The sequence below is a fragment of the Coccinella septempunctata genome, chromosome 1 (genome assembly GCF_907165205.1).
Source record: "Coccinella septempunctata chromosome 1, icCocSept1.1, whole genome shotgun sequence".
Taxonomy (NCBI): domain Eukaryota; kingdom Metazoa; phylum Arthropoda; class Insecta; order Coleoptera; family Coccinellidae; genus Coccinella; species Coccinella septempunctata.
Genome location: NC_058189.1, coordinates 65,669,315 through 65,693,101, shown reverse-complemented (window position 1 = coordinate 65,693,101; position 23,787 = coordinate 65,669,315). Strand labels below are relative to the sequence as shown.

The following is a 23,787-nucleotide window of genomic DNA, read 5'->3' as shown; positions in this document are numbered from 1 at the left end:
AGCGCATTTTTGCTCGGAAATAATTAAACTCGCGCACTATTAATCCACGGATAAATCCTGAATCTTACGAAAGAACCGCGTTTGTATGCCCGGTAGAATATTATTTAAGTAGTTACCTGGCGTAGGCGTGTAGGTCAAAAGTTAGTTGCTAGTCAGGAATTTTTACGAAAGCTCTCGTTTATTTACGACCAGGTTCAACTTGTATTTAAAAACGTATTTCATTAGGTACGAATTGTTGGTTTCGGTGCGTGTTCTCCTTGGATTTTTCAATCAAGAGAGATATTATGCCGTCAGAGGTATACCTATTAAGATTTCACGAATTTGGTTGTGTCAGGTTTTGCTTTATTTATTTAAATACATTTCCTACAGCGTGTAGCCTATTAGATGTTTACGCAGAACGGATCGTAGGATATTTCGGAAAATTTGGGTACTAAGGTTAACGATTCTGATCTGTCTGCCTGAAATATTTCCAATGTTGCTATGCTGTCGCAGTTCACAGCTGTCCTTTGAAAATGCAGAAAAAATCGTAACTTATACATGCTCGATCGTGTCAGATTTTCATGCAGATGGTTCATCTAAGTGTATCTGAAACTAATCAGGTTGAGTTTTCTCAATCTGACAGTTTGAAGGTGATAACTATGCTTTTTTTTAAATATCTGTCTTCCTGTACCTCTAATCGTTTTTGTATTCATTATGAATGTTGTAGATAATATAATTTCATACAACTTTTGTCTGAAGCAATTTTACATACTACTACCTGTTTTCGAGTTAGAGGGTGATGAGGGCGAGGGGCTTAGACATACATGTGAAAGGGCAAGGTCAATCCAGAATCCCAGTCTAATGTGCATTCATTGTCATATACAGGGTGACCATTTAAAAACTTGCCAGGCCAATTATGACGTGACAAGGATGTTTTCAGAGAAAATTCCGGTATAGGTCAATTTTTATTCGTAGGGGTACATATTTTGAGCAGAATTGTAAACCGAAATCTCCTCAACCCTAGGTGTAGGGGCTATGACCCCTCAATTCTTAATAGGAAATAGATGTTGAGATTTACCTCAATTGAAAAATCACTTGTCCCTCTACACGAATACCGTGGTTTGCAAATTTTTATTAATTCCTTGAAGTAGTTACAGGAGGTGACAATTTGAAAACTTGCTAGGCCAATTATGTCTCGACAAGGATGTTTTCGAAGAAAAAGCCGGAACAGGTCAATTTTTAAAGGAAGGGGACATATTTTGAGTCAAATTCTAAACCGAAATCTCCTCAACCCTAGGTGTAGGGGCTATCACCCCTAAATTCTTCATAGAAAATAGAGGGTGAGCTAAACCTCAATTGGAAGACAATATGTCCTTCTACATAATACTACTGTCTTCCAATTGAGGTGTAGATCACCCTCTATAACCCTATTAAGAATTTAGGAGTGACAACCCCTACACCTAAGATTGACGAGATTTTGTCTTACAATTCTGCTAGAAACATGTCCCCCTCCCCCCTCCGAATAAAAATTGACCTGTTTTTTCTCTCAAAACATCCTTTTCGAGACATAATTGGCCTGGCAAATTTTCCAATTGTCAGCCCCTGTAACTACTTCAAGGTCTCAATAAAACTTTGCAAACCATAGTATGCATGTAGAGGTTCAAGTGATCTTTCAATTATTCCCCATTGAGAATTAAGGGGTGATAGCTCCTACACCTAGAGTAGGTATAGGAGATTTCGGCTTACAATTCTGCTAAAAATTTGTCCCCTTATGAATAGAAATTGACCTGTTCCGGCATTTTCTCTGAAATCATCATTGTCGTGACATAATTGGACTGGCAAGTTTTCAAATTGTCACCCTGCATGTCAAAAACGTTTGGACGTAGAAAAAATCGCTTCAGACGAAATTTGTAGAAAATGTTATGTTCTACAATTTTTATGATGAATGTGAAAACGATTTGGAGCCCAGGAGAGGAGATACTTCAAAAAACTTATTTTTGTGACCTTTATGGGCAATTTTAAATGTTTCAGCTTGCTGAAACTGTCGGATTTTACTTTTTTCGTTATTCTTGAATCATTAGAATTCTCAGAAAATGAAAGAAAAAGCCACCGCGTTCAAAAATGTACACACTCATGCTTTTTTGTTGCAAGTTTGGCGCCCTCCCACACATTTTCTTCACATAAAAATTGTCAGTTGAGGATAATGCATACTTTTCAAAATGTGATTAATCACTTATATCTCAATCTGACACGCTCGAGTATGTAAAATGTTCGTTTTTTTACTATTCTGACAGGCTGTCCTAGACAGTTTCCCCTAGGACTAAATTTTGGTGGGCGTGCTTTACAGGGCCTCTTATATTAATCTGACACGCTCGAGTAAATCCCGAATTTGCCTCTTGGGCTCCCAAACTACCTGCCTCACGCATCTCCCGAGAATGTCTCCCGGATTATGGCACGATAACACGCGTTTTATCGATGTCAAGAACGATATCCTCACTAGACCCATAAATAATCGATGTAAGATCAAGATCGTCTATAGGAAGTATTCAATTTCTCGTGCATGGCATTTATGCCGTGCGATTTCACCATCAGAATCCTATTCCGTACCGGTAAATCGAAAACAGGCAATAATGTAGCAGTGTAAATTATTATAAGGTAATTTTATGTAATATAAAGGTACCTATAGGTTATCTCGGACATTATATCTAAATGTACGACTCCGATCCCCGTGTTGCGTTGTTACCGCGCTGAAAACTTTCGTTTTATTCCGTGTTATTGTCCGCGATCCTTATCTGCGTGTACTTCTATTATTCCTTTGTGGTACCAGCATAATTTGCGGTCTAGAAAAGTTGGAAAATGTTCAAGGATCGCCCCCCGAATGTCGCCGAGATGTATACCAAGGCTCGCGTCTTGACGATACAGGGTGGGCACGCGAAAACGTAAGAAGTCATATCAACAAGAGGATTTACTCTGTCTTTTGGGGTCGTTGAGGTGGCAGCACCCTGTAAGGAGACCCATGAGGGGGTGTAACATATTCTTAATCACTAAAAGAGGAGAAGTGAAATCTGTAAGGACCAGAGCCCTAGTCCTCATAGCTCCGGTGGTGCAAACACTCGCTGGCCTTTGTATTGTATCGAAGGTTATCCTGGTACTATACTGACCTGCCTTGACATGCCATACTATTGCCCCATAAGTGACTACTGGTCTCACAATCATTACCTAAATGATCGCAGCATTTTTGGATTACATTCTCAAGTTTTGCTAGCCAGATTTCTGCACGCCATCAAGGTCTTTTTTGCGTTACCAGCAGCATTCTCAATATGCTTATTCCATACAAGTTTGCCTTCTATACTGTCTGGGTTATTTCCAGATTTCTGTTCTTTGATTTGTCCATTTGAAAAGATGGATTTTTTAAGTTACCTTTTTCGGGTAAATGGAATTATGTGGAGCTTTTGTATTTTATCGAGGGTTTTTCTCGTGATGTTCTAACATGCCTTTGCATGCAGGTCTTTTGCCCCATATCTAAAGCCCGTTTGCAACAGCCGAGAATTCTCTGGAGAATTCTGTACAAAATTCTCGCAAGAAAAGGGTGGAGCCTATTTAGTACGCAACTGAACAGAGAATTCTACCGAAAGTGCGTATGCAACGGTACATAATTCACGGCGCATGAAATCTCGAGTAAATTTTCTAGAGAATTCTCGGCTGTTGCAAACGGGCTTAAGTGATTATTGGTCTCATATTTAGGACGTACATTTATCGCAGTATTCTAGGGTTAAGCCCGTTTGCAACAGCCGAGAATTCTCTGGAGAATTCTCTACAAAATTCTCGCAAGAAAAGGGCGGAGCCTATTTAGTACGCAACTGAACAGAGAATTCTACCGAAAGTGTGTATGCAACGGTACATAATTCACGGCGCATGAAATCTCCAGTAAATTTTCTAGGGAATTCTCGGCTGTTGCAAACGGGCTTTATAGTATAGTCTCACCAGCCAGACAGTCTTTATTGCTTCATCAGCAGAGATCTCCAATTGGTTATTTCACAAATTTACTGAGTAACATTGCACAAGAAACCCAGTAGTAGTTAGTATGCAGGGTCTTTGACTCGTACAAATATTTTTTGGGGGGTTAAAAGAAACACTTTTTTAACATTTTTTTCCGAATCGACTCGGTTTAAAACATACAGGGTGTTGAAAAACCATGAACGAATTATTTTTACGAGGATGTATTGAAAAATTCGTAGCCTAGTATAGAACCAAACAAAATTTCAATGTCAAAATATTTTATTACTCAACATATGATCCTCTTAATTGGATACATTTATTACAGGGAACCTGCAACTTTTCTAGACGTTTCAAAAGAAAATGTTTCTTCTAGCTCTGCAAACCAGACCTCCACAGCTTTTATTACTTCCACGTTGGAAGGAAGTTTACGACCTTTTAAACTTTTTTTCAGTTGAGGAATAATGGTCGTATGGAGCAAAATCTGGTGAATAAGGGAGGTGTTCTAGTGATTCAAACCCAGAATCACGAATTCAGTGGAAAATTTACCTCTTTTGAAGCTTGCATTCCAATTTTTCACTGTCGCATTCGAAGGACATTGATCATCAAGGGTATTAAGTATATTTTCGTAAATCTGCTCACCTCTTAACCCATTTAAATACAGCTACTTGATGATGGCTTGATACTCCAATTTTTCGATTTTCACAATTTCGCTGGACATCTTCTTTCTTTTAATTTATTGTGTAACTCTGGTTTACTTTTTTGACCTCAAACTTCACACTGACACTTCTAATGAGTTATTGTTCGTTGCTATGGTAAGGCAATATTTTTTTTCATGCATGGAATTGGTTTAGGCTAACTAGATATCAATACATCCTCGTAGTTATATCTCCCAAACGATTTTTTCGAATGAAATGAATTTCGGAATATAATTTTTCCAGGGGTGGCACAGATCATAATGAAAAGTTAAAATGGCTATATCTTTATATCAGGGCCGAATCAGAAAAATAGTACAAGAAAAAAGTGTTTTTTTACCCTAAAATCTACTGCCAAAATATTTGTACGAGTCATAGACTCACCCTGTATTTCAATCTGAAACTTCTGACCTTCTGGAGCAACATCTATTTGAACTATGCGGGTGCTATTTCTAGAGGTTTCAGGTGAGACTTGATTTATTCTATTTGAGACCCATTCATATCAAAAGATGCTGCGTATAGGCAGAATGCTCACCCTGTATCGATCGGCCATGAGTGAAGAGGCCGTAAATCGCGATCTTTTTGTCGTTTCACCTTTCCATGTCGCTAAACCGTTTTCGAGTTCTCGCGTAAATTGCTCAATAGGTGACCGACCCGATAATTGGCTGAGATAAATTAGACATCTTGGCATATTAGCCGCCATATGAGGTTATTTATATTGTCTTAAGTTGGCAGTATTGTTGTTATTATTTCCTGAAAGGGCCGTGTGGGCGGACGTTGTAAATGCCCTCGTATTTCGCAATCGCAATCAAGATTGTGACTGAACGTTTACAAATGGATGGGGATAATGAAATATGAGAAACGATAGGCTAATTGTTTTCGATTTTTTCGAGATCGCGCCTCGTTTGCGTGGATTTGTCTTCCTTGTCAGGTGGTGCGATGGAGAGGGCAATCTGAAGGTTTCCAAACTATACTGTATTCACATCTATTTTAGCAGTCAGTTGGCCATGAAATAATTTTCTCAAGTTTTTGTAACTAGAACGGAGTAAGGTTAGCACTCATGAAATGTCGTTAATGTCATAACGCCGTTGCCACAACTAATATCAATTTTTATTAAGAAAATGTCGAAAGTGTTTGGAAGAGAGAGAAGACATGGTTCCAGGAAGTGCTATTTAGAATTCAGGTCCGCTCATTCAAATAGTTATACCCTGATATTCTAAAATCCACAATACGTCAGACGGTAGAGAACACATTCAATGTAAGAGAATTTATTGAGTGTTTCATCTGAATCTAAACGACTTATATTTCAGCTGAATATTTCCACAATCAGAAAGATTGTGAATGAAGAAGATGACAAAGAATTTTCTTCTATTGGCAGACCCAAAAAGTGGTGGCATTTGAGAATTTTATGTTTGAGTGAATTAATGCGAAAAGTTTACAACACGATTTTCGATGAATGTCATCGTAGACTAAGTTCCCGAAAATTGATTTTTCCATTTTTCATTTGACTTGTCCTATACATTGTAAATGTCTTAAGGTACCAATAAATACCCAATTATTATTATCATTATATCAATGTATTAAGATGAACACCCACAAATACTCGGCAGTTGTCCTGTCAATTGTTCATTCATGTGAAATTTTTGTTCAAAGGTGAAGTTCATGTTGACTTGAAACTTCCTTTAATTCCTTTTACTTATATTGATGCAAGATGATTTTTGTTAAAGAATTTAATATTCTTGTAATTATCTGTTAATTCCTTCGGGAGATACCCTTTCCCAACGACTGCATCATATAAATTTCATCTTCGGGTTAATATTTTTGAAATCTACAACTGATGTAACGTATTCAAACTTTAGCCAAAGAAGATAACGAACATTAACTCTCCTCAAGCTAGTGCATATTATGATATTATACTGATCTCTTGTATTTTCCATGCAAATAACTGGATTTGGTATGCCTTCAATCAGCTTCAATAATGTTGGTCACATATTTTCCGAAGAGATTCGACATTGTGATAAAATACTTAATAACAGAAACTTTTACGTAGAAAGGGCAACATAGCGTTGATTTAAAACACAAAAATGTTTTGACGAGCGTCATAACCCCACATTTTCGTACTATACAGAGTGAAATGTGTCAAATTTCCATGTCCAACCGACTGCTAAAACTTCTCTGCTAAAAGTGTAGTAAACTTTTCGCATTAATTCACTCAACATAATATAAAATTCTCAAATGCCACCACTTTTCCATCCAATAGAAGGAAATTCTTTGTCATCCTCTTCATTCACAATATTTCTGATTTTGGAAATATTCAGCTGAAATATAAGCCGTTTAGATTCAGATGAAACATTATATAAATTATCTTACATTGAATATGTTCGCTACCATGTCTGTCGTATTGTGGATTTTAGAATATCAAGGTATAACTATTTGAATGAGCGAACCTGAATTCTTAATAGCACTTCCTGAAACCCTGTCTCTTTGTTCAATCACTTTTGGCATTTTCGTAATAAAAATTGATTTTAGTTGTGGCAACGGCGTTATGACATTAACGACATTTCATGAGTGCCAACCTAACATCGTTCTAGTTACAAAAACTTGAGAAAATTATTTCATGGCCAACCGACTGCTAAAATAAATGTGAATGGAGTATATGTACTATCATTTATTTCGCTCCGAATAGGGAACGTTAGAATGTTGCTATAGGAAACCTTTGATTGGAAGTTGCAGCTTCTTCTCTTTCGTGTTTTGATTTCTAGATATCTCAAAACGCAAACCTGGGACATTTCTCCAGAAGGTTAATTTATATCGAGAATTTCTCCAGGAATTAATGCCATCAACAATCTGCAATTATCATGGTGGTTTGAGTAAATCACAACGTTCAAACAGAACAACAACCACGGCTTATTTGACTTCGGATTTTTCGTGCACGAAACTGGTCCACGATCCTTCTAAAACCAGTTCCGAATGTTTTCAGATTATCTCCGTATTTCAAGGTTACGCATTCGCCTTATCGGAAATATCCCGGGCGTTTTACTATGTGTGTCGCAAATTCCGAGTACAGATTAATAGATTTGTCTCCGCTCTATCGCAATATACATTTAAGTACATCACCACCCACTTTGTCCGAGAAACCAGGCTTCAACACCTGGATTTGTGGAGGCACCACCTAGTGTTTATGGGGAACCTCAATCGATAACTCGAAGTCGTGTACACCTATTATTTCGCCATTTTCGGATGAGTTTTTTTTTTTCTAATTTGTCAGAGGAGAAACCGAGACAAATTGCGGATTTATCGACCAATTACTTATCAGTTTATGGTTTGGTCGTTTCAAGGTCCGTCCAAGAGTACAAGTAGACCGGGTAATAATGGCCGAAAAAGGTGCAAGGTACTACAAAGTGTCAGTTTATTGCAGATGAAGACATCACACTGTATTTTTACAGAGTTGAGATTTCCATTCCTGGGTGTGGAATTCTTGAGAGTAAACAGGAACATAATATTGAGTATAAGGTTGAGTCTTTGACTCGTACAAATATTTTAACAGTAGGTTTTTGAGGTCAAAAGAAACAGTTTTTTCCCCTACAATTTTTTCCGAGTCGGCTCAGTTTAAAAGATACAGGCTGTTGAAAAACCATAAAAATGTTATTTTTTGTTCTCCCAAGTGGTTTAATCCATAGAACTGAATTTCAGAGTATTGTTTTTCATTTATTTGATGAATTTTTTTCGAGTACAACAAAGTCTTCCAGTTTTCTTATTATTACCATTACGTACCATAAAAATAACAAAAATTCAAAGAACCCAACTCTTGAAACTAACTTGGACGCTATCTGATGAATATTTGAACGTTTTGTAAAATAAAAGTATTCTTCATATTTTCTGATATAGTGACCCGTTTTCGAGAATTTTGATGTTCAAAAACTAAAAAGTATCTGTGAAATGTGAAAAATTGGGTACTTCGGCTGAATACAATGCTGTTCAAAAGATCCACAGATGTGTTGTCACAGACACTGAAGGTAATTTTACTTTTCTAGGGGTGGCACAACTCATTTTTAAAACTTAAAATAGCTATATGTTTTTATCAGGGCAGAATCGGAAAAAATGGTATAGGAGAGAATTTTTTCTTTATACCTCAAGAATCTTGTGTTGAAATATTTCTACGAGTCTAAGTCTGCAATTTGCCAATTTTATTCAGTCCATTGCTGCTACTTGACCTAAAATTCCGACTTTATTGAAAAATTCATCAAGGAATACCTTAACCGGTTAAAAGATTTTCTTATGGAGGTGAGTAGGAGTTGAAATGTACATAAAACACACTGCTCAACAATTGATAGGAATCATGTATAAATTTCTATTTATTCCAGAATTTCGTGAAGTTATCTGAAACATAGGTATACATGTGTACAGAGTGGAGAAAATTCGTTGTCTACTGAGAGGATCTCGAGAACTATAGCAGCTAGAAGAAAACGGATGACACATTCTCGAGCTCTTTTTTCATGACTAATCCAAATCTAAAAAAGGAATCGGCCTATCATTATTAGATTTCGAGTTATAAACAAAAATTGAGATTTTGACGATTCCGAAAAGTTCTCATAACTTCTTTGTCTTTGAACAGATCTGAAACTTGAATCTTCTTAGGCACTTTCATACGTATAATCTACTGACGAAAGATTTTTTTTCAATGCAAAAATAACAAATTCAATAAAAGTTTGCATTTAAAAAAAATGAAAGTTCACCTAATGATTAGAAATGAATAATTATTTTGAGCTCATCAGTGGATTCTATGTAAAAAAGTGCCTGTAGAAGGTTCAAGTTTCAGATTTGTAACTTCAAAGACAAAAAAGTTATGAGAACTTTAGGAAATTGTCAAACTCAAAAAAGAAGTATCGTAGGAGGCTGCGGTTTCAACCATTCTTTGTTTCTCCGAAAAAGAGCACTAGACAACGAATTTTGCCCACCCTGTACATACATATGTTCTTTTGGAGTATTTTAAGTTCTTTTTTTTTATTTCATCAAATTCTTGCCATCTGAAATCGTCTTATTGTAGTAATCTCCAGATGATGACATCCAAAACTGCGTGGTATTTGTTGTTAAACCTATTTTTTTCCAGTTAGATTTGAATTCACAAAAATTGAAGAAATGACTGCAATATCGATTTATATCCTTCATGTTCCTGTGCAACTTAACCAAATTCCAGCGAGTCTTCCTTTTAGGGCATTCAACCCTGAAAACGAGGTGATAAAAAGCGAATGCCGAATAACATTCATTCATATTCGTACATAGCGTCCTACTTGTAGGGGAAATGACGGCAAAAGAGAAAACAACTCGATGAGCAATCCACTGCGGCCCTTCAAAGCGTATGCCGACAAGAAAAAGTAAAAAGAGAGTAATAAGATTGCGGATTTATTGAATCGGAAGGTGAATTTCATTGATAAATATTGCGCGGAAAAGCAGTGGCGTAGCTTCTCTCAGAAGATGCTGCAACGATCCACGAGAACGAGGACAGTCCAAAGAAAGAACACGGATGAATGAACAAATTTAAAGTGTGGCTTTTTGTACCCTTTACAGTTGTGAACTTTTTTTTATTGTTTTCTCGATCATGCTCAATTTCTTTTCTGTCAGTTTGTTTTCTAAGGAAAAAATTGTTCGTCAAGTGCCATCTTTAGAGAGTTATATCTAAGCAGGGGCTGCCCAGAAAAAGAATTTATTTGTTTCTCATTTGTGAACGTCAGTTTCGAAAAACACAATATTAATCAAGAAAGTTTATTTAATCAAGTCACTGACTTGTAAAACTGACAGCTAACTTGCAAAATTTACAAGTTACAAGTTAGTAGTATTATTTACATTAGAAAATTTTGTTTCATCGTCATATATTTTGAAAATCATGGTACAATTGTTATTTCCAGTAACACAGATTTTTGATGATGAAAGAGTTGATACTGATGATGATGAACCATCTGTTGACTCAGAAACTGCTGTACTCGAGGACTGCAGAACATTTGTACTCTCCTCACTACCAAATAATTTGCTAGACATTTCGATTTTTTCGTTGACCGAATCATCGACATAACTCATCGCAATTTCGGTGCTCTTCCACCCTCCTGCACGCTTTAGTGCTAAAATATCTCCACTCGATTCCGCAACCATAGTGGCTCCAGTTCTGCGAAAAGAGTGGTAGGTGTATAACTCTGGGTCTTTTAAACCTAAATATTTCGCTATTTGCTTTGGGACACCACCAATAGTGTGCTGGCCAGCATTAAGGGAAATGCACTTTCCATGTCGGTATGTCAAAAAAAATCTTAGGCTTTCTGTTCCAGGAGGCCGAAGATTTACATATTTTCTGTATAACATGCAGGGCTTGAAGCTGCAGCCATCATCGGTTATGGTGAATCTTCTTGTTGTTAAATTTTTTGTGTGCCGCAATGTTACAATAACGTATTTTCCCATATCTTCTACATCATTCATGTTTAAGGAGAGAATTTCGTCACATCGACAACATCCAAAAATCCCAAATATTGTTACAATTACATCAGGAGCATGTAAAAAAAATTGTTCAGCCTCTTCTTTACTTAATACCTTGGCCTTTTTTGGCGTATAACGCTCATTTTTTCGTATCAGAAACCCTATTACCTTTTGAAATCTGCAAATGACAACTAAACGTCATATTTTTCAATAAATTTTTTAAGGAAAACAAACCTGCGAACAGGGGCATTTTCTTTCATTTCCAAGCAGCTTTTCAGCATAGACCATTTTGCCCATAAAGTATTAGGGCTGAATCTAGCTGATAGTTGATTCAAGTAGACCAACAAAACATCTTCAGTTACCCCAATCGCACTATTTTTGTTTTGCCACTTTTTGAAGTCGTCGTATTCTCGCTCGTACCCTGAAGCTGATTTTGCAGGTAATACACTTGAAGCTACAATGCTGGCTGCCTCAATAATTTCTTTTGGTACATTCATTTTCGCTTTCGCCAAAACAAATGTAAAGAAAAATAAACAGACATGTTCATGGCAACGCTTCCATAGCTTACGACATTTGCGACAAATTATTGAGATTTTTTTGGAATTTATCTAACCTTTTTACAAATGAGAAACAAATAAAATATAAAACAATACTCGCAAGGTAACGGGTTTTACCGGCTCAAGGAGGTTATATATTCCATTCGCCAGAAAAAAACCCTCTTACCTTGCTAGTAATGTTATATACTATTGCAGTATTTATGGTCGCTTCGGAAAAAATTGAACAATTCTGGATGGAAAAAAACGAATTTCTGGGCTCAGTTCATTCGATTTCGACCTCCCCGAATGCGGTCCCTCGCACCACGCCTCTGGCTCACGAAAACGATCACTTTCTCCGGCGATTGCCAGAAGCACCTGCGGTCTACGATATGTGGAGCAGCCACGGAGGAGCCCTCCTCGTGCCAAATCCCGTTACGTCTCCGCTGCCCATGCAAGGGCCTCCGGCCAACTGTTCGCGCTGTCACGAGCTTGACATTTCCACTTTTAATGACGCAACACACTTCGAAAACAATTTCACCAGCCGATGCGATATATCGCTCTTGCCTCCGAGTGTTACCTTTCTTGGAATCCCTGAATTTTTGGTAATCTTGGCAACATTGCACTTATTGAAAAAAATCGAACTACAGCCGCCAAACTTCAATGGAAGAACTTCATGTCTTTTTCAAGCTTAATCATTGTTTCCAAAGAAAAGAGCAGACAAAAAACCCCAAACATATATTTTTACAGCAACGAAACTTAATTCCTTCCTTTCTGCCCTTAAACTTGCCCTGTATTGAACCACTGGTCAAATCTCGATCCGATCAAATTGCTATTTCCATTCTTAATATCGACAAAAAAAGCAATTATAAATTTCAAAGTTATCGAGACTTATTACTTTCAACTTGTCGTCCGCGATAAACATTATCATTATGGGAAGAATGTGTACGCCTGTAATAATTTAAATACCGTGAACATTATCATTATTTATGGAACGTTGAAATTACTATTATTCAACGGAAAAAATAAATTGTAATCCATTATTAATTACCTGTTGATCTGTAATAGAATCTATGCACGTTATAGATATTTCTGAAACACGTGACTTATACAACAGTTATACGTCCATGAGATCTGCACTTACACTGCCCAATCAATTTGTAGGTTCTTCAGTATAGACGAGAATATCGGAAGAATGAAGAAAATCAGCTCCGTGACATTTTGTCCTAGCTCTGTTGCATAAGTAAGCAGTGTTAAGCACATCAACATATTTTATGAAATAAACTGCTCCACATGAGTTAGGGATATTGTCTTAACTTCCAAAAAATAGTTAACATAAGATTTTTGTGATAAAAATTCATATTAATATGATTTCAAGTTGCGAATTAATTTTAGCCTATAGGTCTGCAGCGTATGCGTATGCAGGGGTTTAGAAAGATCGAGTAAAATAACGAAATTTTATTCCCAGAGAATTCAAGCATTTTAAGACTATCAATACAATGTATGGCCTCCACGGGCATCAATAACAGCTTGACATCTTCTTCGCATACTACACACGAGGTTGTTGAACATTTCTTGAGGAATTTGGTTCCATAAACGGGGCAGAAGCTCTCTCAGATCATTTAAGGATTCTGGGGTAGGTTGATGATTATCAAATCTTCTCTGGAGCATATCCCATGCATGTTCTATGCAATTCAAATCTGGTGAGTGCGGAGGTATTGGTAAATGTGGAATACCAAGCTCCTCGCGCGCATTCTCAACTATGGCTGCACGGTGCGGTCTAGCGTTATCGTCTAGAAATTGAAAAGTTTCACCAATAGCAGCGTGAAAATTTGGCACAGCATTGTCAATGACATGCTCCCTATAGTGTAAGGCGGTTATATTCCCAGGAGAAATGTGTAGATCTGTGCGCCCGTTGAAACATATCCCGGCCCACACCATAACACTACCCCCTCGGAATAGATGGACTTCTTGGACATAGCGACGATTAAGGGGTATGCGTGGGCTTGTCCATACCTTTATTCTTCGAGAATCTGAAAATCGTCCATATCTGAATTCATCAGTGAAAAGGACACTACATCATTGATCGTTCCAATTGATATGTTGCCCTGCCCATTCCAGTCTTTGACGCTTATGGTCACGTGTTAATAGAACTCCTCTTAATGGACGTCTAGAACCTAGATTCACCCCTCTCAAACGTCGTCTGATGGCTTCGATGGAAACTTGGACCCCATCTGCATTTTGAAGAGTATTCCGTAGCATTCTACACGTAGATGTAGGGTTTCTTCTCGCCGAAACGGTGATGAAACGATCCTGAGCACGTGTTGTTTTTCGTCGCCCACTAAGCCTTGGTCTTTCCAACAGGGAACTTGTCTCCCTGAACCCATTCCAAAGTCGAGATATCACACTTTGGCTGACTTGGAGCCTTTCCGCTACAACAACCTGAGTTAGGGCCATCTTGTAACATTCCGATAGCCCTCAGCGTTTGTTTTTGCGTCTTGGCATTTTCAGAAAACTCGTTTCAAATCGAAGCCGTTGATAAACTGACTTCATTTCAAAATAAGAACATTCATGAAGCATATGCAAAGAACCAAACTTCAGAAAAAAGGCGACCAGATTGACGAAATGTCTCATACTGATTTATATTGGATCTATTCAAGTTGTTATTGAGTTTTAAATGATTTTACAGCGATTTTCTCGAAGATTACATACTTTTAAAAACGATTGAATACGATATCCCTAACTCTTGTGGTGCAGTTTACTTCGAAGCAGGTTGTTGATAAAAGAACCTCTTTCGTTTTCTAGTTATGGGTAACATTTCAAAACAACCACGTTTCATTCTGGTTATGACTTCAGCTGATAATTTCAGTGATCAATCATAGAATCGTTCTAGTATCCATTGTATTGAGAAATTGAAAAATCATATCATTTCTCTTCTATATAAAACACTTTCAACCTTTCTTAATTCAATCACAAAGTTTTTTCTGAATATTTTAATAGGAAATCTTTTTGCAAATCATAAGCCCACTTATTTCAGATGAAACAAAAAATAAGCTAGTCTAAATGAAGTAGAGTGACTATGATAAATGGACAGAAGTAGAAAGGGAAAGAAACAACTTTCAATACATATTACAAGTATTGCAATTGGGTCCAACCATCCACATTGAACTTTTGTGTGGGGTAGTGTAGTCAATCGATAAAAATTCTTATGCAAAATACTTTCCTCGACCGTTGTTATAAAATAATTAGATATCCATCGTATACGTAGGAGCATAATTCATTTCATCAAGCAAGAATCCACCGATTATGAGCATTTTTGCAGACGCCCATCCAATTCTCCATTAATATTTTTATTCAACACCACGATATGCAAATTAGACCGGTACCGTAATAATTGATCGATGGAAAAAACCTCGGTGAATGGCGAATTGAAATGTTTTGCCCATCGTCGGTTCCCTCTTTCTTTCCCCTATTGAATTATGTTATAAATATAAATAACGCTTGAAAAAGGTTAATCGATAATTTTATGAACACCCCGGGTACTGGTTCGAGTCTCCCTGGGGATATTACGATTTCCTGCTCGATTTAACACCATAAAATAATTGTATTGGAATATCGATTCAAATGGTAGTAATTCTCTTCTATTATTTCGTTCAAGGCAGTAAACTGTCGCTGTTGTCGCCCTAGGCTTGCTGATACAGTTTTCAAGAAATCCTTATCGTAAATATATGTTCGATAACGCTAAATCGTCGTTCTTATAATGTGTTCAAGGAAACTCTTTTCACTTTTTTTTCCGTTGTTATTTCATCGTTCTGCAATTGCTACAAACACAGAGAAGATTGGTTTATAGATTTTTTAAACCACACTGCTCAAAATTGGAAGTGGATGAATTGCGTATACTCTCCATTAACTTTTATTTTAGCAGTCGGTTGGCCATGGAAATTTGACACATTTCACTCTGTATAGTACGAAAATGTGGGGTTATAAAGCTTGTCAAAACATTTTTGGGGTTTGAATCAACGATATGTTGCCCGTTCTACGTAAAAGTTTCTGTTATTACGTACAATGTCGAATCTCTTCGGAAAACATGTGACGAACATAATTGAAGTTTATACAAACTGATTGAAGGCATACCAAATCCAGTTATTTGCATGGAAAATACAAGAGATCAGTATAATATCTTAATATGCACTAGCTTGAGGAGAGTTAATGTTTGTCATCTTCTTTGGCTTAAGTTTGAATACGTTACATCAGTTGTAGATTTCAACAATATCAACCCGAAGATGAAATGCATATGATGCAGTGGTTGGGAATGGGTATCTCTCGACGTAATTAACGGATAATTACAAGAATGGTAAATTCTTCAACAAAAATCATCTTGCATCAATATAAGTAAAAGGAATTGAAGGAAGTCCCAAGTCAAGATGAACCTCACCTTTGAACAAAAATTTCACATGAATAAACAATTAACAGGCCAATTGGCGCGTATTTGTGGCTGTTCATCTTAATACATTGATATAATAATGATGATTGGTATTTATTGACATTTACAATGTATAGGACAAGTCAAATGAAAAATAGAAAAATCAATTTTCGGGAACTTAGTCTACGATGACATTCATAGAAAATCCTGTAGTAAACTTTTCGCATTGATTCACTCAAACATAAAATTCTCAAATGCTACCACTTTTTTGGGTCTCCCAATAGAAGGAAATTCTTTGTCATCTTCTTCATTCACAATCTTTCTGATTGTGGAAATATTCAGCTGAAATATAAGTCTTTTAGATTCAGATGAAACATTAGGTATATAAATTCTCTTACATTAAATATGTTCGCTACCCTGATAAAAAAATTCATCGAATAAATGAGAAACTATATTCCAAAATTCATTCCATTCGATAAAACGTTTGTGAGAAAAAAAAAATAACATTTTTATGATTTTTCAACAGCCTGTATCTTTTAAACCGAGCCGATTCGGAAAAAATGTTTGCTTCGACCTCAAGAATCTACTGTTGAAATATTTGTAGGAGTGAAAGACTCACTTTGTATAAATATCGGAAATGCCCACTTCATTTCCAAAAAATTGTGGAGCACTGAGATATGGTGAACTTCAGATAAGTTTACCATGTTTGTATTTCTAGTTAGGCATGCGAAGGACATAATTGTGATCATCATCACAGAGTTCATAAATAATCTACACTTAGTAGATTCGATTTCCACTTACGTAAAAAAGGGCCTGTCCGGGATTTGAACCCGGGACCTCTCGCACCCGAAGCGAGAATCATACCCCTAGACCAACAGGCCTCGCATATACCATTGTTTACGAGCTACACATCACTTTGACGCCATCGTTCCATCTGCCTACTACCTCCGGGTCGTCCGTTTGTCTCATCGCAAACGCCAAATATCAACATTTCCCCCATTAACCAATAACTCTCGGCGAATCTCCGATAAATAAGGCTGCCCACCCCCGCAACTCACGGAACGTGAGGTGCGAGGCCCATCGGATCCAGCGTTGAAAAGCGTGGGCGCGGAAAAAAGCCGCGCGCCATACTGGCGATGAAAGAGTTATGTACGAAATATTGCGGAAATGATTTAGCGTCTGTTTCGCGTTCGCTTGAAATTTATATTTATTTCCTCGGGCCCTCAGTGGGTCGATTGTTTCATTTAGATAAGGCATAAATAAACAGATCGAAGGAGGCCGATTTATTAGAAAAAGGAGCAAGGTGCTCTATGGCACCGTTGTCGATGTTATCATTTCTGTGGTTCTTGGAATTTGCGAGTGTTGAAGGCGTTCGTTCTCTGTGTTCGATTGTTATCAGTTTTATCACCTTGTCTATAAATCTTCGGAGGTTTTTCTACCAATGATAGCTCGATATTTTGGTAGCTGTTATATTGAGAGCAAAAACGATGAAAATTCATGACATTAATAAAAATGGAACGATATACACTTCAACAAACTGTTGAGAGACACTTAGTGAACATACAGGGTGAGTCTTCGACTCGTTCAAATATTTTAACACTAGATTCTTAAAGTCAAAAGAAACACGTTTTTCCCATACCATTTTTTCCGAATCGGCTCGGTTTAAAAGATAGAGGCTGTCGAAAAAACCATAAAAAAAATTATTTTCGGTTTTATTTCAAAACGGTTTTATCGAATGAAATGAATTTTGGAATATTTTTTTTCATTTAGTCGATGAATCTTTTTCAAACACGTCTTGCAGTTTTTTATTATGACCCTTAAGAACCATAAAAATACCAAATATTCAAAAAACCAAACTGTTGAAACTAAGTTGGGCGCTATCTAATGATTATTTGAGCGTTGTTTAAAATAAAAGTATTCTTCATATTTTTTCTTATTATCTATGCTCCGTTTTTGAGTAATTTAATGTTCAAAAATTGAAAAGCATCTGTGAAATTAGAAAAATTGTTTACTTTGGCTGAATACAACTCTGTTTAAAAAATCCACAAATGTGCATTATCACAGATTTAGCTAGTTATTCTGAAGGTAATTTTGTTTTTCCTGAGGTGGCACAGCTCATTATGAAAACTTAAAATGGCTGTAGATATCTTTTTATCAGGGCCACATCGGAAAAAAAGTATAGAAAAATACGTTACTTTTAACCTCGAGAATCTACTGTTAAAATATTTCTACGAGTCAACGACTCACCCTGTATAGTGAATATTAGAAGGTAGGAAGAAGAAAAAGTTATATGAGAGGCGAGAGCACATCAATGAGGTCAGCGTTTAAAGGGGCTCAAAAAGATTTTAACAAAATTGTTGAATGGACATCCTCGAGCTTGTCAGATTTTTGTACTGGTTATACTCCAAAATCTAGAAGTCGTCAATTGACTGAATCATAGAATGTACTCGTAGAGAGAAATGTTATCGTGACCTACCGGGCTATTAACTATCATTCTGGCGATTCAATTGGAAGCATTTTCAAAAGAAACCATAACCAAGACACAGTTTTAAGCTGGCCAAGGAAAAATTCCAAACAACTCATCGTCAATGTTTACTTCCTAACAGAGTTTTGGACGTCTGGAATGGTTTGCCACCAGCAGTAGTGAACTCCTCCTCGGTTAATGTTGTCAAGAATCGTTTTAACAGTAGTACGACCTTCGGCACATGTTAAGAAATTAACTTTTCTACCAAAAAACACCCGTTTTTCCTGTGAATCGAAATGAAACCTCCAATGGGGAATTCTCCTCAATTTGGATTATCAATGCATATGCAAGTTTAAACTGAATAATTATGAGTTTCATTCATGATTTTTTCAAATTCACCGCGGAAACTATTAAAAATCATCTTTCAAATATGGGGTTTTAAAATTCAAATCACTTTGTGCGGAGTTTTCGATTTGGCAACAGCGCATACAAGACAATGAAAAGAACAATGTGTGATCAGCTTGTTTATAAAATGACAGCTGTTGATCTACAGGCGCGTAGCTAATGGCGAGCCTCAACAGCAACCGGCCATAAAAATCCCATAAAATTTTACGACCTTCCTCGTTCGTCGCAGACTTCATAGACAGCCATCTTTGTCTATCTCATCATCATCATCATCATCTCATTATCAAGGCATATTTCATTTTTATTTTCCATTTTTAAGTGTTTCAAATAATTTTTTTTGGGAAACGGTTGAAATGGTTATTTCGAAATGTGACGTTTCAAAGATATTTCATAAAAAATACATCATTTTCGACAGAAGGAGTATTCCCTATTGCAAAGCCATGCAGATTTCCGAAAAAATCCCTTCAATGGATGGACTTTATTATGTGCGCCACCCTGTAACGGACACAAATCTCTCTTCTCGTCTTAACATACCCATCTAGCGGCCGAAGTGGACCGCGTTCTCATAAGGCGATCGCATTAAGGCTTCATTGTCACCGTGCGGCACGTAAATGGAAGTAGCATGTCCTGTTACTCGATTTCAAATGCAACAAAATGCATTATCGGCTCCCCAGAACCGGTACTTCTGGTTAACGCGATTTTTCGGTCTTCTCTTCTCTTCTCTTCGACCAAGACGACGACACGGTCTCGAGCTGAGCTGAATGACTGTAGGAATAAGATATTATTGTGTACGGTACGCAGCGCCAGATTGGATCGATCATTCATGTAGAACCGTGTTCATTCAGAATCGCTGGATTAATGGAAATTACAGGGTGCGCCCAGTGGTAATTCCGATCTAGTGTCCTATGAAGAGTATGCAACGTATAAGAGGCATCATTGATTATCTCGCTGTTTCTCGCATGTTCAGTTTAGCGAAATTTCTAATAGAATAATAAGGGCTTAAATGTCACAGGTTCACCATTTTCAAAATATCGATAAGAATTGATGCATAGAGCTTCGATTTAAATATCGACAAATATTACGGTCTGAAACGAACAAGCCCACTTGCCATCGTTCAAGAAATCGTAAAAAGATCATTCGATCGATGAGTCAAAAACTATGGATTATTTGGGATTCAACTTCGAGAAATGTCTCGGTTTTATATAAAAGGTGGTTCTCAGTGATACTGATGATCACAAGGTTGAAGTAAATATACAGGATGCTGTATCTTTTTAAAAAATGAAATCAACAACAACCTCCATCTTTTTGGGTCTCCCAGTATAAGGGAATTCTTTGTCATCCTCTTCACTAGCTATAGTCCTGATTGTGGTGATGTGAAGCTGAAATATACAGGGTGGGTTTTTGACTCGTACAAATATTTTCACTGTGAATTTTTCACCATGAAATGAACTTTTAATCATTGTTCAAGGACATAATGTATCTTGTCCTTATAGCATGGTAAAGATTTTGTACATTTCAAATTAGTTACGAAGAATGGAAGGGGAATCAACTAACCTGGATATATAACTTCAAAATGAGAGGATTTACACAAAAACAAATCTGTTTCCCCCAGAGAGGACTTTTTCCACCTGTATAGTAAGATGATATAGATATGAATTTCGATAACATTCACATAAAATTCATTTAAAAAATCATTTTTGATGTCCAGTTGAACTTGGACAACTTTCTTTACATCAATGTTGCAATTTTAGCCATTGTATATAATTGAGAAGGCAAGATATCATAGTTGTGGCTCTCCATATAATCAATTTCCTTCTATTATGATCGTGTAAAGAGCCAAGAAGTTTGAGTTCAAAAAATATTGCTCTTTTATCAGCTGATTCAGAACATAGTCGGAATTTTTTTTTTCATAAATACTAATACTACATGACATTTATCGACCTTCAATTGATAATAATTAACACACTTGAATCCAGTTTCGACAACCAATTTTCAAATTTGAGATGAAACAACTATAAACTGAGAAAAAAAGGTAATTTGATGAAAATCTCAAAATCCCCTTCAAAAATGACAATGACTGCATTAACTTTTTACTTCGAACTTGGGCGTTGCCGGATTGTGAAAATAGAGTAGAATTTTTTTGAAAGAGCACTTCTGAAAACAGAATTTTGTATACGATATATACAGACAAAATGAAAAATGTTAAAATTTTCAAAAAGTATTTTTCGATATATTTGAGTTATGTATACGGATTTTAAGGACATAGAGTCATTCGGGACAACTGTGCGCACTTTTGCCTTTCAAGCCATACCCTGTTTCAAATGTTGAAGCTAGGAAAATTAAAACATATTCATAAGATAGAGAATTTTCTAATCTATAAGAACAAATCGAAAAGCAAACAAACAAAAACGTTTTCTTTCGGCAAAAAAGAATTTAATAGAGAAAGTCGGAGTGCGTTCACATGCCCCGTATTGCGGGTAAGTGTGCGCACCCTCACGGGGTAAGTGAACGCAGTGCTTTGTGAACCACACAATCAAAACAAATTACAAAATAATATCATCAAAATGTTACAATATTAGAGAAATGCTGTTTATTGTGAATACAGAAGCGCCTTTTTACAAGCAGTGCATTATTGTTCGTGCCACAATTCTTGGTGAACACAACACTTGATACATTCCCCTGTTGGTGGCTCTTCATATTTTTCTAAACAAATAGGACAATATTGATCGAGTCTTAACCAAGAAAATCAACAATGTCATAATTTATTCCTCACTGAACTAATGCCCATATAATGAATCTATGCGCACACTTACCCGCGCACACTTTCCCCAGTAAGCCAAATTTTGAATTGACGTTCTTATAGAGTTGAGCAGCTAAGAGAACCTAAAATTTTTTATTATATATTTAGATTAATATGCCCATGATCGAATAAAATATTGTTTAACACTGAGGGACTCGGAACTTGGACCTGGCAGAATTTGCAGAGATGCTCTAAATTAACAAGATAACTAGCGAATTTGATTGATTGCAAATAAAAAGTTAAAGAAACGTGGCACGGCGCACCCCTATGAAAAACTAATATGGCGTTTCTACGCCCTTGCTTCACCCAAATGAACCCCTTTTTCATACATTGCATAGTCGAGATATACGCAAATGACTATATTTAGAAATTTAGGAAAATAGCTAATTGTTCAGTCAATTCCTTCTTATAAGTTAGAATCGGACTCGTTAAACGCCGAGGCCTCCTACTAAAAAAAAAAAACAAGACCATGAAATCGACCGATGCAGACAGCGTGTGTTCGGACGCATTCTTGTGAAGTGAAGCATTTCGCATTCTCCCGGTTGCAAAACACTTTCACTCTCGCTACATAAGATGAAAAAGCCACCTTCAAAGACTTCAAGGTTCCAAGAAACCGTGCCTCAACTAATGTATCTGATACAGTTGCGTGAGCCGAAGTCATCATCAATCTAACGCACTCATTTCTATGCATTGTGACATTTTGTCTAAGATAAATCTACGGGTAATAATGATAATGTGCATTATCCCGCGTTGGAATGTCTGGTGTCGACCAGGGGGGGGGACCAGAGACGTGGTGGCTTACGTCATCCCCGGGAAAAAAAAACGCGAAAATTAACGGAGCAGCGACAGCGAAAAACCCCGACGACGTGGCGGCCACGTTAAAAGTGCCTCTCCGAGAAAGATCCCATGAAAATAAGGATAAAGTAACGGATTTCGATCGAAAACAAGGTTGCATTCTCACACGTTTTATTAATGTCGCATTAACGCTTTGTAATGCAGAAATTGCGGCGCTTTTGGCATTTTGCGGAAGGTTACGGTGTACGGGAACTGCCTACCGGATCGACCCGCGTCAATGATGGAAGTTCTGACCACAGAATGATCTCTGTCAAAGAAAGGGGAACTTTATGCTTCCGTGAGTGAATGGTCTTCTGCGAGTAGTGATTGTTTGCTCTAGCACTGGGGAAGAAACATCCCCAGAGCTTTCTTCGTATCTTAATTATCTGATGACTATTATACAACCTCAATTCTTTAATTTTTCTTACAATCACAATTTTTGTGATCAGTCAAATTGTCGACAAAAACTACATTGTTCACATTTATTCCCAGCAAGCTGGATTTCATATCTTGGATACGTAGCTGCTCAACGATTGATGTGGATCACATATCAATTTCTCTTTAGTTATCTGGAACATCTGTTGTACAGGGTGGGCAAAATTCGTTGTCTACGGAAAGGATCTCGAGTACTATAGCAACTAGAAGAAAACGGATGAAACATTTCCGAGCTCATTTTCGGAGAAACAAAGAATGGTGAAAACCACAGCCTCCTACGATACTTCGTTTTTGAGTTTGACAATTTCGTAAAGTTCTCATAACTTTTCTGTCTGTGAAGTTACAAAACTGAAACTTCTGCAGGCACTTTTTTACGTAGAATCCACTGATGAGCTCAAAATATTTTTTCATTTCGAATCATTGACTTTCATTTTTTAAATACAAACTCTTATTGAATTTTTTATTTTTGAATTGGAAAAAAATATTTTGTCAGTAGATTCTAAGTATTGAAGTGCCTAAGAAGGTTTGAGTTTCAGATCTGTGACTTCGAAGACAAAAAAGTTATGAGAAGTTTTCTGAATCGTCAAAATCTCAATTTTCTTTTTATAACTCGAAATCTAAAAATGCTAAGCCGATTCCTTTTTTAGATTTGGATTAGTCATGAAAAAAGAACTCGAGAATGTGTCATTCGTTTTCTTATAGCTGCTATAGTTCTCGAGATCCCCTCAGTAGACAACGAATTTTGCCAACCCTGTTCATTC

General features: G+C 36.9%; 1 protein-coding gene and 1 non-coding gene across 2 annotated transcripts in view; one reads left to right on the top strand and one right to left on the bottom strand.

The window, feature by feature from the left end:
• LOC123322974 (dendritic arbor reduction protein 1-like) overlaps positions 1 to 23,787 on the top strand; it is a 287,319-nt gene that overhangs the window by 72,606 nt on the left and 190,926 nt on the right. The gene's annotated exons all lie outside the window — the stretch shown is intronic.
• Trnap-cgg lies at positions 16,898 to 16,969 on the bottom strand. Its single transcript has one exon. It is a non-coding gene; the product is annotated as a tRNA-Pro (tRNA).